A 17139-nucleotide genomic window follows, 5' to 3' on the forward strand; every position below is an offset into this window, starting at 1 on the left:
GGAAAACAGCCTAAATGCCCATCCGCAGATGAGTGGATTAGAAAACTGTGGTACATCTACACAATGGAATTCTACACTGCTATGAAAAAGAAGGAAATTTTACCATTTGCAACAACATGGATGGACCTGGAGAGTATTATGCTAAGCGAAATAAGCCAGTTGTAGAAAGATAAATATCACATGATCTCACTCATATGTAGGATATAATGATCAATATAAACTGCTGAACAAAAATAGACCGAGAGATAAGGCAGCACTGAACAGACCATCCAAACTCAGAGGGAAGGCAGGGGAGGGAAGGGGTTAGAGATCAACCAAAGGACTTTTATGCATGCATATTAGCATAACCAATGGACACAGACAATGGGGCAGTGGGGGCTTGCCCTTGGGGGTGGGAGTGGCCAAGGGGGATCAATCAGAGATAAAGGAGATATATGTAACACTTTAAACAATTTTAAAAAAAAGATTTAAGACAAACACAATGACTATATGTAGATATTCTAGAAGGAAAGAAAATGAAAATATTTTTGCAATATTGCTGAACAATTTACCCTTGACTTCATTTCTAACTTAATAGTAATATCTAGCAAGTCCAATTTTACTGCAAAAGAACTAGAGAATGTGCAAACAAGACATAGTTATTAATATCCTAAGCTGTTCTATTTCATATCCCTGAAGAGGTAAAAGTATTGTCATTTTAACAAAGCTAACTTCAGCATTTGGAGAAGTCACTTCAATTACTATTTGTGATCCTTGTAATTCCCATTTCCTCCACTAAATATATTCAGAAATATATTCATAATAATGATGAATAGAAGCCCAATAATACTAAATAAACCAAGCTGAAGTATAGTTTTGATGTGGAATCAGGGAGGAAATGACTGTTCTTGTTCTTTTAGAGATGAAATTTAAATAAAAAAGAATCATTTTCAGTTATCTTAGGCCACATTTCAACTAAAAACAAAAAGTCAGTGAATGAAGAAACTTTACAAGGGCACTGTTAAGTATTGGAGTGGAAGCACTGCAGGAATTAGGGCCAGTTTAGACATTACCGAACTTACTTTCCAACCATCTGCATCAAATATGCTTTATTAAAACAGAACCATATGGAAAATAACCTAGCAATTAACACAGCTTCTGCATGTGCCTCTAATACACTAGATTTCAAAGTTTAAGTGAATCTGACTAAACTACTTACATGTTGCTACTATGTAGGACTTGGCAGCAGTTCCTAGACTTGCTTCATCCTCTACACCAGGTCATTGCAAGATATTGCCGGGTTATTGAAATAGGCACATATGAAAAACATCAAGTATTTTTTCACTTTCCTTGCAGTCGGTACCAGCCATTAAAACAAACTCTGGCTCATTGAAACAATCAGCCTCTCAAATGACAACTAACACTACCTGTTACAAAGCTGCATCCACTTTTAACTTATATAAATCATATCAATGGGCTTTACATTTAACAGTTTGTCTCCTACCAATGGACACGAGTTGTTATGATTAGCTCTTATGAATATGCAGAACTACTTTAGTACTCAAGAACTTTAGTACGGTGATCTCTGCAGACACTAGATATGAATGACTCCATTATTGCCACTATCACCAAATATCAGACTACAGATGGGACACCATGTCAGACACTAGTGAATGAAAGAATTAGATATAGTTATCGTCTTCAGTGGCTGGAGAGATTAAATATGGGGTATCCAAAAAAAAAGGTATACACACTTTGAATAATTATTCATTCCAATGGGTTAAATCTGAAAAGAAAAAAACATTGGAATTAATAATTATTCAGTGTGTATACATTTTGGGGACACCCTACATATGTGAAGTGATAAAGTCTGCATGAAATAATGAGAATTAAAAATAAAAGAAGAGTGAATTCTCATTTCTTTCACTTCTATCTAGGACAGCCATTATACAGTTCATTCACTGCACAAGGGTGCTCAGATGAAAGAGCAACTAGGCTGCAAATCTAGCTAGCTCTCTCTGCTCACTAACCCATGTACCCCGGCATAGGACTATAACTATGTAAGTAAAAGGCACTAGGAGGAAAGGTTCCACCAACTCACCAAGCTATTCTACCAGACAAGGCAACATCTACACAGAAAAGGCTTTGTTCTAATTTATGCAACCATAGCATGTATCATTTTCTTCTGCTACCACTCTAGTCCAAGATATCATCATCTCTCTTATGAGCACTTTTATATTAGCCTCCTAACTAATGTCTCTGCTTCTACAACTGCTTTCCTGGTCTGTTCTTCTCCATAGCACAGTGATTCTTTTTTAGTGGAAATGACATCATCTTGCTTCTCTCTTAAACCCTCCAATGGCTTCTCATTTCACTTAGATAAAACCCAGCATCTTCACTTGCCTGAAAGTTCTTTCCCCAATAATTTGCATGGCTCAATCCCTCACTTCATTCAGGTTTCTGATTAAATGTTTCCATATCATAGAAACTTTCTCTGGCAACTCTATATAAAATAGGACCCTATCATTCTCAGTGAATAATTAGTGAGTAAATGAATAAAAGTAAACAACTAGAATATAAGATCCTTCTGAGTAGTTAGTTTTTGTCTTTTTTGTTTCACTTCTATATCCCTAGTGTCTAGAATAGTATTTTATATGTAATGAACACTGACTAAGGATTTGATGAGCAAATGAATGACTACTGTAGAGATATATGAAGAAAAATGAGTCAACACACTTATGAAGCTTCAAGTCTGGATAATTGAATGCTAGTATTACTGTAAAAATACCTAAGCCTGAAAGAGAAATTGATTTAGGGGAAGGAGATGATAAACTTGGTAAATTTGAAGTGACAATGGGACATCCAGGTAGAGATTTAGAGTTAAACAGGCAGAACCAAAGCTCAGGACTGAGCTGGAAAAGCAGATGTGAGATCCATCTCTATAGAGTGGAAAAGCCTTAAAGCAGGTCAAACTTCCCAGGAGGAATAGAGGGTGAAATAGCAGCAACAAACTAAATTTGGGTGCATAAAATTGGGGGTTTATGAGAGGGAAAAGTAGATTCATCCAAAAAGGACAAAGAGACTACATTTTTTTACCAAAAAAATTATTAAATATCTGCTACTATTAAACACTGTGCTAAGCCATTTTTAGTCAAAAATATCAACTGCTACAGATCGCAAGAATGAGAGCTGAGAATATGGAACCAGGCCACCTCTAGTAATCCTGAAGGCAACAGACTCAATAGACTTATCCAGAATCAAATGGAAGCCAGGTTCTAATGAACTGAGGAATAAGAAGATATAGAAAATAAAGGAAGAAAGGAAGAAAGAAATAAGGATATTTCAAGGGTTAGAAAAGTTGAGAAAAACTGTTTTAAGAAGAGATTTGAATTATCTGTGCACATAGGATGTAATAATAACACCTTGCATTTGAAAGGTATTTTCTATCTTAAAAAGTGCTTTCACATACCTTACTGTAACTGACTCACTATGGACATGCAAGGTTAGCAGAACAAATGGTATTTTAAGATAAGAATTGAGACTCAAAGAAGCCAAATAACTCGCTCAAAGTTCCAAAGCCAGAAAGTGGCAAAACAGGAATTAAAACCTGAATCTCCAACTCCATGAAAAAGAACAGATAGGGGTTGCAAGAAAGAATAAGGATAATTAACAGAGCAAAGTTCTGGCAGAGGTAGGAGGGGATGGAAGTAAAAAACACAAGTAGAGATGTCACTTTATGAAAAGAGATGAAACATTTCTTCCTCTGTGATAAAAGGGAAAAGATGAATAGGTTAAAGTGGTAAAAAAAAAAAAACACCAAAAAAAAAACCCCACATGAGACAGTATAAGGTAAAGAAACAAAAAGATTAGGCCTAAATTCCTAGGAGTGAGAGACACAAAGTTCTATTTCAGGGAGAAATATCTATGGATAGACAGGTGTAAAGTTACACACCTGAACTACCAACTCAGAAACAAGAAGTTAACAGATAGTCCGTGTGTCCCACAGGTCACATTGCAATGAGGACAAATTATCTGAGAGCACTTGATAAGAAAAATGTTTGAGGGAGGGGGATTGGTGAGTGAATAAATTAAAGGGGACCAGAGAGAGGAATTATATAGGGCATGTTGACTGTGTTCTGTTTCCCAGGAAACAGAGTAGCTAACTAAGTCAAGACAATGTGCAAACTGGAGGATAAGCAAAGCACGAAAATTTCCACACTCAGGTTCTAGTGAAAGCTATTGTGAAAGTCAGCCACCAGCTTTAGAATCAGAGCCTTCTTTTCCTCCTCTCTTCTTACCTACTCTAGTTTATGGCAAATTTATTTTGAAACAATTAGTCTATTCTTTTTGAGCTCTATTTCCCCTTTAGTAATTATTCCCCTTCATCTCCTTTAGATTACACTGGCTTAAGTCTTTGTTCTCTATCAAAACCTTATTAAGAAACAATCTGATAGCTCTAATTTACGCCTGAATATACAAGATGTCATTAAGAACATGGACTTTGCAGTTAGATACACCTTGATTCTAACTCATTCTTTCATTCAGCAGTTATTTACTGAGCATTTACCAACCAACAGGTACTATTCTAATTGCTAAGGATACAGCTTCAAATAAAATAAAGTTTCTGCCATCGTTAAAATTATATTCTGGTGAGTGAGGATGGTAGTAGGTATGGGGAGAGAGAATGTAATAACCAAACAATCTCTGCTATTTCTTAGTAATCTGACCCTGGGTAAGTCACTTCACTTCTCTAAGCTTCAAATTCCTCAACTGTAAAATGGAAAAAATAAGAACTCCCTAAGACCATTTTGAGAAATAAAATAAGTCTTATAATTAGCATATAAATGTTAGCTGTCTGAGCTCTGGCCTCACCAGCAATCTTCCAGTTCCTGGAGTACAACATGCACCTTCCCACCACCCCATCTTTGCATAAGCTCTTTCCTTTCCTTAAAATAGTTTACTCCCTTCCCCAGTACCCAAGTCCTTTTATCACTGTCATTCTTTCATGAAAAGCTATAGTTGCCCCCCCCCAAAAAAAAAAAAAAAATAGGCGTGCCTCAGCACTTGACTATCCTGAAGCGTAACCTGTATGGTGGACAGGAAGCCAATGTCAGAACAGAATATGGATAGACAGAATGGTTTCCTATAGGCAGAAGTGTCAGACAAGGGTGCATATTATCTCCCTATCTGTTTAATCTATACACAGAATGTATCATAGGGAAAAATTAGCTAGACTCAGAGGAAGGAGTGAAAATCAGTGGAATAAATATCAGTAACTTAAGATATACAGATGACACCGTCTTACTGGAAGAACATAGCAATGATCTGAAATAAGTTCTGATGAAAGTGAAAGAAGGAAGTGCCAAAGGAGAACTGAATTTGAACATCAAGAAGACAAAAGTCATGACTACAGAAGAAATTCACAACTTTAACATACACAATGAAGACAATGAAATTGTTACAGATTTTGCTTACTCAGTCATCAATTCAAATGCAGACTGTAGCCAAGAAATCAAGTGATGGCTGATACTTGGAAGGGCAGCAATGAAAGATTTGGGAAAGATCACCAAGAGCAAGATGTGACATTAGAGACCAAGGCTAAGATCCACACCCTCGTATTCCCAATTATTACATAAGGATGTGAAAGTTGTACAGGGAAGAAGGTTGATAGGGAAAAAAACTAATTCATTTGAAATATGGTTTTGAAGGAGAGCTCTATGGATACCTTGGACTGCCATAAAGATGAACAAGTGTGTCTAGAGCTAATTAAGCCTGAAATATCACTGTAGGCAAAAATGACAACACTGAAGCTGTCCTAGTTGGGCACATCATGAGAAGGCACAGTTCTTTAGAAAAGACAACAATGCTACCAATAGAAGGGGGGCGGGGGCAGGGAGGGGAAGACAGCAGGAAAAGAAGACCAAATATGAGCTGATTGACTCCATAAAAAATCCATAGGCATGAGTCTACAGAAGCTGAGCAGGGCCTTTTAGGATAGGACATTGTGGGCATCAGTCATTCATAGTGTTGTCAGGAGTCAGAACCAACACAATAGCATGTAATACATTATTCTTTCAGATCTCAGCTCAATTGCTACTTCCTCGGGAAGACTTACCTACCTGGATCAGTTCTCAATATATTTGTTCAGAATGACATACAACCACTGTTTATTTAGTTTTTCATTCATTCATTCATTCATTCATCTATCCATTCATTCATCCCAAGACCCCATCATATTTTACTTGGATAACTGCAAAATACTCCTCGTCTCCCTGATAAAGTCTATACTCAACATAGCAGCCAGAGTTTTAAAACAGTCAGATTATGATACTTTTTGGCTGAGAATCCTCAATGGTTTCCCATCTCTCTCGGGGTAAAAGCCAAAGCTCTTGCAGTGGATTAAATCCTGCACATCCTCGTCATTCACACCATACAGCAACACTAGCCTCTTTACTATTATTCCTACATCAGGACACTGGTTCCCCTTCCTAGAATGCTCTTCCCCAGATATATGCATGATTTGTTCCTTAGCTGCTTTCTTGTCTCAGCTTTCTGGTCCCAAAATCACCTTATTCATGAAATCTTATTGTATCTTATACAGTAAAATACTCCTTACCTCCTTGATCCTGCTTGATGTTTCTCCATAGCAGTTGTCACCTTCTAACATACTATATTTTATTTGCTTGTTATTTTTTAGTATCTTTCCCACCACTACCACTAGAATATAAACTTAATGAGGGCAGCCGTCATTTTATTTATTATAATATCTCCATTGTCTCAAACAGTATCTGGCACACAGTGGACACTATATCTAAGATGATAATTTCCATAAAACAAGCCAGACAAATTTTCTACATAATTTACATAGTTGGAAATTTTTTTAAATAAAGTTCAAATCATCTCATAATAATCAGGCAAAATCCCAATGATCCTTGGGAATTTCAGTCTAAACTATAGTTAAGAAAAAAACAACAACATAAGGTTAAAAATGCTAATAGACAGCCCAGCCGGCATGGCTCAGTGGTTGAGTGTTGACCTAGGAACCAGGAAGTCACAGCTCGATTCTCAGTCAGGGCACGATCAATCCCCAGAGTGGGGTGTGCAGGAGGCAGCCGATCAATGATTCTCTCTCATCATTAATGTTTCTGTCTCTCTCCCTTAATCTCTGAAATTAATAAAAATATATTTTTTAAATGCTAATATACACATTTATAAACTAGATGTAAAAAACATGAAGAAAAGCAAACTGGAACAAGGGATTATAAAAAAAAGAATACATATTTTTAACAATTATGAAGCATATTAATAATAATTGTTATTGGTGGTTTAAATTTCATGTGGCATATTCATTGTAGGTAACTTTCCCATTTTCTTATAATCTATTCAGTTATATAAGACATTATCAATTTTTAAAAATTTTTTACTATTAAAAGTACTAAAGGCTCCATCCAGTTAGACATTATCAAACTTTTCCTACATTTCCAGTAATCATTACGTTCTCTATAAGAAATAAAGTATAGGATCAGAAAGAGGAGGGAAAATAAAAATGATTTTATTTTCAGAAACAAAGATAGACTGCTGTTTAGGTATTTTCCCAAAAGTCCCTTCAACAAACTACCATCAAATCTTACTAATTATACTTTCTCTGTATTCAACTGGCATTCATTTCATAGAGTTCATGTCAGCTCTTTTACTTTCCATCCCTCTACTCCTACCAAGTCACAAATATAGTTAACTTTAGTTGATTGATACAGATGAATAATATTTATTAGCACTACTCCATTTATGACAACTATCTGGACTCCACCCAGTGACTTAAACAACAATGAAAAGACATCAGCATCATTTTCAAAGCTCTTTATGAGAGTTCAGAATTTCAATTATTAATTCAAAAGCATATATCTAGTTAATTATAGTCAAAAGTATATTTGTAGAATTTCCTCTCTTTAAGCCCAAGGATTCAAAAGTAATTTATATATGAAACTGAAATAATGTGTGAATTAGCTGTTTACATGTTGTTACTGTGAAGAGTTTTAAATTTAAAATGAATTAATTTAAAAGGTCAGTTTTAATATCAGAGTTATTTTAGATGTACTCAGTGATACAAGCTACCTTAATCAGATACTCAATTTTGCATTTGTCTTAGTTTTTTAAATATCAGCTCTTTACCAAATTACTTTTCTAGAACTGTCGTTCGCAATCTTTGTGTTGATTAGAATCATCTGTAGAATTTTTTTAAATAAAGATTCCTGAAAAAAAAAAATCCTGGACTTCTGGATATTCTAATTCAATCGTTTGGGCATCAAGAACATGCATTTTGAGACGGAAGATGGCGGCAGTATAGGCAGACGCGTCCCAGGTCGTGTCCCGGAGCAAATGGAGTGAGCAGCTGAAACTAGTAACATCCACCCCGAATTGTCGAATGGATAAAAAAACATGACCTATACATCTGCTGTCTACAAGAAACCCACCTCATTAGAAGGGACTCACACAGACTGAAAGTGAAAGGATGGAAAAATATCTTTCAGGCAAATGGAAAGGAAAAGAAAGCTGGGGTAGCAATACTTATATCGGACAAAACAGACCTCAAAGTGAAGGCCATAACAAGAGATAAGGAAGGCCACTTCATAATACTAAAGGGATCAATACAACAAGAAGATATAACCCTGGTAAACATATATGCACCCAATGCAGGAGCACCCAAATTCATAAAAAAAACTCCTGGAAGATATCAAAGGAGAGATCGACAACAATACAATCATAGTAGGGGACTTTAATACACCACTGACAGCACTGGATAAGCCCTCTAGACAAACAATCAGCAAAGATACAGCAATCCTAAATGACTCACTAGATCAGATGGACTTAATAGACATCTTCAGAACACTTCACCCCAAAGCCAGGGAATATACATTCTACTCAAATGCTCATAAGACATATTCAAAAATAGACCATATATTGGGTCACAAGCAAAGTACCCCCAAATTCAAGAAGATTGAAATCATAAAAAGCGTCTTCGCAGACCACGATGGCATAATATTAGAAATAAACTACAATAAAAACAACCCAAAATACTCAAACACCTGGAAGCTGAATAGCATGCTATTAAATATTGATTGGGTTACCAATGAAATCAAAGAAGAAATTCGAAACATCCTGGAAACTAATGACAATGAAAACACAACAATCCAAAACCTATGGGACACAATGAAAGCAGTCCTGAGAGGGAAGTTTATAGCTCTACAGGCCTATCTCAAAAAACAAGAAAAAATGGTAGTAAATCATCTAACTCTACAACTCAAAGAATTAGAAAGAGAGCAACAAGAAAACTCCAGAGTGAGCAGAAGGAAGGAGATAATAAAGATTAGAGCAGAAATAAATGACATAGAGACCAAAAAAACAATACAGAAAATCAATGAAACCAAGAGCTGGTTCTTTGAAAGGATAAACAAGATTGACAAACCTCTAGCCAGACTCACCAAGAAGCAAAGAGAGAGGACCCAAATAAACAAAATCAGAAACGATAGAGGCGAAATAACAACAGACCCCACAGAAATACAAATGATTGTTAAAAAATACTATGGACAGCTCTACTCCAACAAACTAGACAACCTGGAGGAAATGGACAAATTCCTAGAAAAATACGACATTCCAAAACTCAATCAGGAAGAATCTAAAAATCTCAACAGGCCAATAACTATGGAAGAAATTGAAGCAGTCATCAAAAAGCTTCCAGCAAACAAAAGCCCAGGACCAGAAGGCTTCACAGGGGAGTTTTACCAAACATTCAAGGAAGAACTAAAACCTATCCTCCTCAGACTACTACAAAAAAATTCAAGAGGAAGGAACACTTCCAAGCTCATTCTATGAAGCCAGCATCACCCTAATACCAAAACCAGGTAAAGACAACACAATGAAAGAGAATTACAGGCCAATATGCCTCATGAACATAGATGCCAAAATCCTCAACAAAATCTTAGCAATTCGGATCCAGCAGTACATCAGAAAGATCATACACCACGAACAAGTAGGATTTATCCCAGGGATGCAAGGATGGTACAATATCCGCAAATCAATAAACGTGATACATCACATAAACAAACTGAAAGAAAAAAAACCACATGGTCATATCAATTGATGCAGAAAAAGCATTTGACAAAATTCAACACCCATTTTTGATAAAAGCTCTCAGCAAGGTGGGAGTAGAAGGATCATACCTCAACATAATAAAAGCCATATATGACAGGCCCACAGCCAACATCATACTCAATGGACAAAAACTAACACCATTTCCCCTAAGAACAGGAACAAGACAGGGATGCCCCCTCTCACCACTCCTGTTCAACATAGTACTGGAAGTGTTAGCCATTGCAATTCAGCAAGAAGAAGAAATAAAAGTCATCCAAATTGGAAAAGAGGAAGTAAAACTGTCCTTATTTGCAGATGATATGATATTATACATACAAAACCCTAGAGACTCCATCAAAAAGCTACTAGACTTAATACATGAATTTTGCAATGTAGCAGGATACAAAATTAACCCCAAGAAATCTGAGGCATTTCTATACACCAATAGTGAACTTTCAGAAAGAGGGATTATAAAAACAATCCTGTTTACCATCGCACCAAAAAAATTAAGCTACCTAGGAATAAACTTAACTAAAGAGGTAAAAGACCTCTACTCAGAAAACTACAGGACGTTGAAGAAAGATATAGAGGAAGACATAAACAGATGGAAGAACATACCGTGCTCATGGATTGGTAGAATCAACATCATTAAAATGTCCATACTACCCAAAGCAATCTATAAATTCAACGCACTTCCCATTAAAATACCAACGGCATGCTTCAGAGATCTAGAACAAACTCTCCAAAAATTCATCTGGAATAAAAAAAGACCCCGAATAGCTGCAGCAATCCTGAAAAAGAACAAAGTAGGTGGGATCTCAATACCAGATATCAAGATGTATTACAAAGCCACTGTTCTCAAAACTGCCTGGTACTGGCACAAGAATAGGCATATAGATCAATGGAATAGAATAGAGAGCCCAGAAATCGGCCCGAACCAATATGCTCAATTAATATTTGACAAAGGAGGCAAGAACATACAATGGAGCCAAGATAGTCTCTTCAATAAATGGTGTTGGGAAAATTGGACAGATATATGCAAGAAAATGAAACTAGACCACCAACTTACACCATACACAAAAATAAACTCAAAATGGATAAAGGACTTAAATGTACGACAGGAAACCATAAAAATTCTAGAAGAATCCAAAGGCAACAAAATCTCAGACATATGCCGAAGCAATTTCTTCACTGATACAGCTCCTAGGGCACTTGAAACTAAAGAGAAAATGAACAAATGGGACTACATCAAAATAAAAAGCTTCTGCACAGCAAAAGAAACCATCAACAAAACAACGAGAAAACCCACTGTGTGGGAAAACATATTTGCCAATGTCATATCTGATAAGGGCCTAATCTCCAAAATTTATAGGGAACTCATACAACTTAACAAAAGGAAGATAAACAATCCAATCAAAAAATGGGCAAAGGACCTAAATAGACACCTTTCAAAAGAGGACATTCAGAAAGCCAAGAGACATATGAAAACATGCTCAAAGTCACTAATCATCCGAGAGATGCAAATCAAAACAACAATGAGGTACCATCTCACACCTGTCAGACTGGCTATCATCAACAAATCAACAAACGACAAGTGCTGGAGAGGATGTGGAGAAAAAGGAACACTTGTGCACTGCTGGTGGGAATGCAGACTGGTGCAGCCACTATGGAAGACAGTATGGAGTTTCCTTAAAAAACTGAAAATGGAACTCCCATTTGACCCTGTGATCCCACTTTTAGGAATATATCCCAAGAAACCAGAAACACCAATCAGAAAGGATATATGCATCCCTATGTTCATAGCAGCACAATTCACCATAGCTAAGATCTGGAAACAGCCTAAGTGCCCATCAGTAGATGAATGGATTAGAAAACTGTGGTACATCTACACGATGGAATACTATGCTGCTCTAAAAAGGAAGGAACTCTTACCATTTGCAACGTCATGGATGGAACTGGAGAGCATTATGCTAAGTGAAATAAGCCAGTCAATGAAGGAAAAATACCACATGATCTCACTCATTCATGGATAATAAAGACCATTATAAACTTTTGAACAATAATAGATACAGAGGCGGAGCTGCCTCAAACAGATTGTCAAACTGCAGCGGGAAGGCCGGGGAGGGTTGGGGGGCAGGAGGTAGGGGGGTAAGAGATCAACTAAAGGACTTGTATGCATGCATATAAGCATAACCAATGGACATAAGACACTGGGGGATAGGGGAGGCTAGGGGACTGTCTAGGGCGGGGGGATAAAATGGACACATATGTAATACCCTTTGTAATACTTTAAGCAATAAATTAAAAAAATAAAATAAAATTAAAAAATAAAATAAAATAAAAGAACATGCATTTTAACAAGCACCCAAATCTAGTTACTTATCCAGTTAGTTAATCCAATTAGTGGTGCTCAGATCATACTTAGAAAAATACTGATCTAGAAAACCCCAGTAGTAGCTACTTTAGGCCAATTCTTAACAAACTACTCTTCTCCCACGAATTCTAGGTCCCAGTACATTTCATTCCAAATCCATGATTCAAATATTAAAGCCATTTATTCAGTCAGTATTCTATGAAGGCCTGCAACACCACCAGCAATCCTCTAATACTGCAAGGCTTGAAGACTATGTAATTTCTGCTGCAGGACTCAAAAATGACATATCGAGGCCTTTCTTAAACATCATTCTCTCACTAAACACACCTTCTTGCACCACACTGGACTGCCAAAGCTAGACTCATCAAAAATTTCAGACTAGCAGTATTACTTACACGTGAAATATCTGAGAGGCAATATTTGTGCTCTTTTCCACTCTGAAAATGTTAACAATAGCATATGAGGGTTTTTTTTTTTATTAACAAACACATCTACTCATTATTTTCCCTCCTTTGCCCTATGGAAGAAAAAAGAGTTTTTCAAGACATTTTTAGAGGAGTAAAAGCTGATTATATCAATTGAAATATAAATTATACCATTAAACAACAAATGTGTGAATATATGACATGTAAGACATTGTGTATGAAGGTTTGGGTACAGGGATAAACTCTAGAACTTTAGGTTTATTAAAAGACCTTACTGGGTCATCCACATTTGGAACATGACCTATAAAAATGCAATCAACTTTCAATTATCAACCAATGATTATCCACTTGCCACTTCTAGCTATATTTTAGGTCACTGATACAGTAGTCCTATAAATAACATCTATCCAATTCATTTATTTTATTCCTGGTATTTAAATTTTGGTTTCCTGCTATGTGCTATTTAACTCATCTCCTAACCTCAGGAGACTTGAGGAATGACATTTAGCTTAACCAAGTTGATAAATTCAGGCTATTCCCTGTTTGGAGTAAACATCAAATAACTAAACAATATGAGCAGGATCTGGAATGTTGAAGTTGTGAGACAACAACAGAATATTATGAAAAGGATACAGTTTATAACTACTAAATGTCCTTTTTCAGGGTGCCTTGTACATATGTTGTGGTTAATGTTTAATAGCAAACTAAAATTTAATAGCTCCCGATCACCTAATGCAGCAGTTCTCAACCTGTGGGTCGCGATCCCTTTGGTGGTCGAACGACCCTTTCACAAGGGTCACCTAAGACCATCCTGCATATCAGATATTTACATTACGATTCATAACAGTAGCAACATTACAGTTATGAAGTAGCAACGAAAATAATTTTATGGTTGGGTCACAACATGAGGAACTATATTTAAAGGGCCAGAAGGTTGAGAACCACTGACCTAATGGATAGTCCAAACTCCTAAATATGTCACAATATCTTCAAGATTTTCACCAGAGGTGTTCTTCCAATCTCTGGACCTTCTACTTCCTTTTTTAAAGTAATCATCTATATTAATAAAAGAGAAAGATGCAAATTGACTGTACCTCCACGATGCCCACTAGCCAATCAGGCGTGAATATGCAAATTAACCCAACAAAGATGGTGGCGACCCCACCCCCCAGCCGCTTTGGGCCTCTGGGCAGCATGCATGCAGACACAGACCAGCTGGGCAGGGCGGAATGCCTGCTATGAGGGGGAGGGCAGGGGCAGAGGATGCTACAGGAGCGGTGTTCCAGCTGGAGTAAAGACTGAAGACTCCCAGCCGCAGTGAAGACTCCGGCCAGAGCAAAGGCAGAAGGCAGCGGCCAGATTGAATGCGTAGGTCCCGGGTGTTAGAGGAAAACCAGTGCCAGCAGCCAGGGGAAGGAAGGCCTATTGCACGAATCTTCATGCAATGGGCCTCTAGTTCTATATAATAAAGAGCTAATATGCTAATTAGGCCAGACGGCAGAACCACCTTCCAGGGTGACCTTTCAGAATGACCAGTGGGCAGAGGGCGGGGCTGTGAGGCAGCTGGGGCTGCTGCAAGGGCCAAGGCAGCAGCCAGGGCTGCAAGGGCCACGCCCTTTGCACAAATTTTGTGCATTGGGCCTCTAGTCTTTTAATAATTTTTTTGGTGCTGTCCATTTGCCAGGCAATTTTTAGAGTGACATTACAAGTAAATATATTAGTTATATTTTAAAGTAGGAAAACTGAGGCTTAGCCTTTTATCCACAATCATAAAAGTAGTATAAGATGAAGTCAAGATTAAAATTCTAGTCTGTCTGACTCCAATGTACATGCTTTAAGTCATTAGATTTTATTTCATTGTCTTCATATTCCCTCATTCCAGCCATGCACAACTAAATCATAAGTCTTCACATATACCATGACTTTCCACATCTTCATGCTTTTGCCCATGTTTCTCCTGTTTTTGGGAAGGTGTTTTTGGGGGGGTTTTTTTGCAGAGATAAAGTGATTTTATTTTTTTCCCCCCCAATCCTGCCCTCACCCTCACCCCCTGTTGTCCACATCCATTACTTATGCTTATATGCATGCATACAAATCCTTTGGTTGATCTTTCCCCCTCACCCCACACTCCCCTGCTTTCCCTCCAAGTTTTGAGCATCTGATCGATGCTTCTCTATCTCTACATCTGGGAAAGTTCTTTTTAAATCTTGTCTCTCCCTTCCACCAACTAATTCAACAATAATAAATAGTGCTAAAACGCTAATTCAGTGCTTGGCATTGTAGTAGGTAGGCATAAGAGATGAGTAGTGAGCAAGACAAAAATTTGGCCATTAAAGGGCTTATATTCCTTGAACTCCTCAATACCTGATGCATGCCCGGCCAAGATGGCTCAGTGTTTGAGCATCGACCTATGAACTAGGAGGTCATGGTTCAACTCCCGATCAGGGCACATGCCCAGGTTGTGGGCTTGATCCCCAACCAATTAATGATTCTCTCTCACCATTGATATTTCTATCTATATCTCCCTCTCCCTTCCTCTCTGAAATCAATAAAAATACATTTTTAAAAAATAAAGAAAAGCTGATTCAAAGTCACTGCTTTGATAAAAATTCCCTTTATATATATATTCTTTTAAAACTAATTTCTTCTTCTGTTTGCTCATAGCACTTTATATAATCCTTCACCATTGGATATCATATTGTACTATAATTATTTATCTATCTTAATCTCCCCCTCTAACCTATAATCTCTTTGACATAAAGACCCTCTTTCCTGCTTAAATCTGTATCCTGTCTTTAGCAGAACACTTGGTTCATAAGCAAGTATTCTTTGAGTGAGTGAATAGAAAACTAGATCAAATACTTGTCTGTTTCTATAGTCTATATAAATTAAACATTAAAAATATTGACTAGAGAGAAAAATACTATAGTTTAATTTATAAACTCAGTCACAAAGTGATAGTCACAACTCTTTAAAGATATATTTACATCTTACTTGGGTGCTTTCTGGTGCTCAGGTTTATATTAGACATTAGACAATAACAATCTAACTTGCATTTTGACCCATCTGCCATAACTATATAACTATTATATAGCCTCAATATATAAGGTAAATAACAGTATTCACCACAGTTGAAGCTTAGTTGTTATTAACTGAGAACTTAGACGCACAGCTGATGAAACTGCAAGAATTACTTCTTCAGTGTTCTGTTGTAATAGGAAAGAAATTACTATTTATTAAAAGTAAAGACATATGAATAACAATAATTATGCAGAGCACAAATAATTTACACATGCATATTAATTTCTGTAAAAATCACAGTATATTAATTTCTGTTAAAAATCACATGATTTTAGATATACTCAAATTTATTCAAAAGAGGGATATGGTTTTAAGAACTGAAAGGTTAATCTTACAACATACTTTATACTTACTTTTAATTGCTTGCTTTTATATATTTTGCAAATCCAAATTATCTTTAATTAGTTTTCATACAAAGATATACACATAAAACACCAACCTGTAGGGTAACAGCCAAAGTATGAAATCTGTATGTAAGCTTCCCTTTAAGAACATGAACTATGTGATAATAGTCTATTAGTTGTAGAATTATAGAATTTTTTATCTAGAAGAACCCAAATAGGAAATCATTTTCAACACCTTCATTTTAAAGATGGAGAAATTTGGCCAGGCCAGCATGGCTCAGTGGTTGAGCATTGACCTATGAACCAGGAGGCCAGGGTGTAATTCCTGGTGGGGGCACATGCCCGGGTTACGGGCTCGATCCCCAATGTGGGGCGTGCAGAAGGCAGCCCATCAATGATTCTTTCTCATCGTTGATGTTTCTATCTCTCTCTGCTTTCTCTCTGAAATCAATAAAATAAGTAAAGATGAAGAAATTTGGTGCCAAAAAGGTGAGATAATTAACATTTTGGTTAGCATTTTAGTTTTCAGTTAGTCCCCTCCCACCTCCACTTCCCCTGCAAAAATAGGCTTTTAAAACAATTGTCATTGTTCTCCTTCCCTGCCACCTTAATAATATACTCAGTTGTCAGACTATCAGATGAGCAATTAATTGGACAGTTTCTGTTGTTACTAAAGTAAACAAACCAAATGTACACATTAAGAAAGAGAACTATGAAATATTTAAAATAACTAGGAAATCAGGGGTTAATACACTGAATACATGTAAGGTACATCCTCAGACTTATAAATGACCAAAAATATTTAAGA

General features: G+C 36.7%; 1 long non-coding RNA gene across 1 annotated transcript in view; it reads right to left on the bottom strand.

The window, feature by feature from the left end:
- Positions 1-17139, bottom strand: part of LOC118664868 — a 164185-nt gene that overhangs the window by 12999 nt on the left and 134047 nt on the right. The window contains exons 8-11 of the long non-coding RNA XR_004970438.1: positions 16341-16426; positions 16033-16112; positions 13856-13962; positions 12877-12998 (exon numbers count right to left, since the gene is read on the bottom strand). This is a non-coding gene — a long non-coding RNA (uncharacterized LOC118664868). The remainder of the gene's footprint in view (positions 1-12876; positions 12999-13855; positions 13963-16032; positions 16113-16340; positions 16427-17139) is intronic.

This window comes from Myotis myotis, unplaced genomic scaffold (genome assembly GCF_014108235.1).
Source record: "Myotis myotis isolate mMyoMyo1 unplaced genomic scaffold, mMyoMyo1.p scaffold_m19_p_10, whole genome shotgun sequence".
Taxonomy (NCBI): Eukaryota; Metazoa; Chordata; class Mammalia; order Chiroptera; family Vespertilionidae; genus Myotis; species Myotis myotis.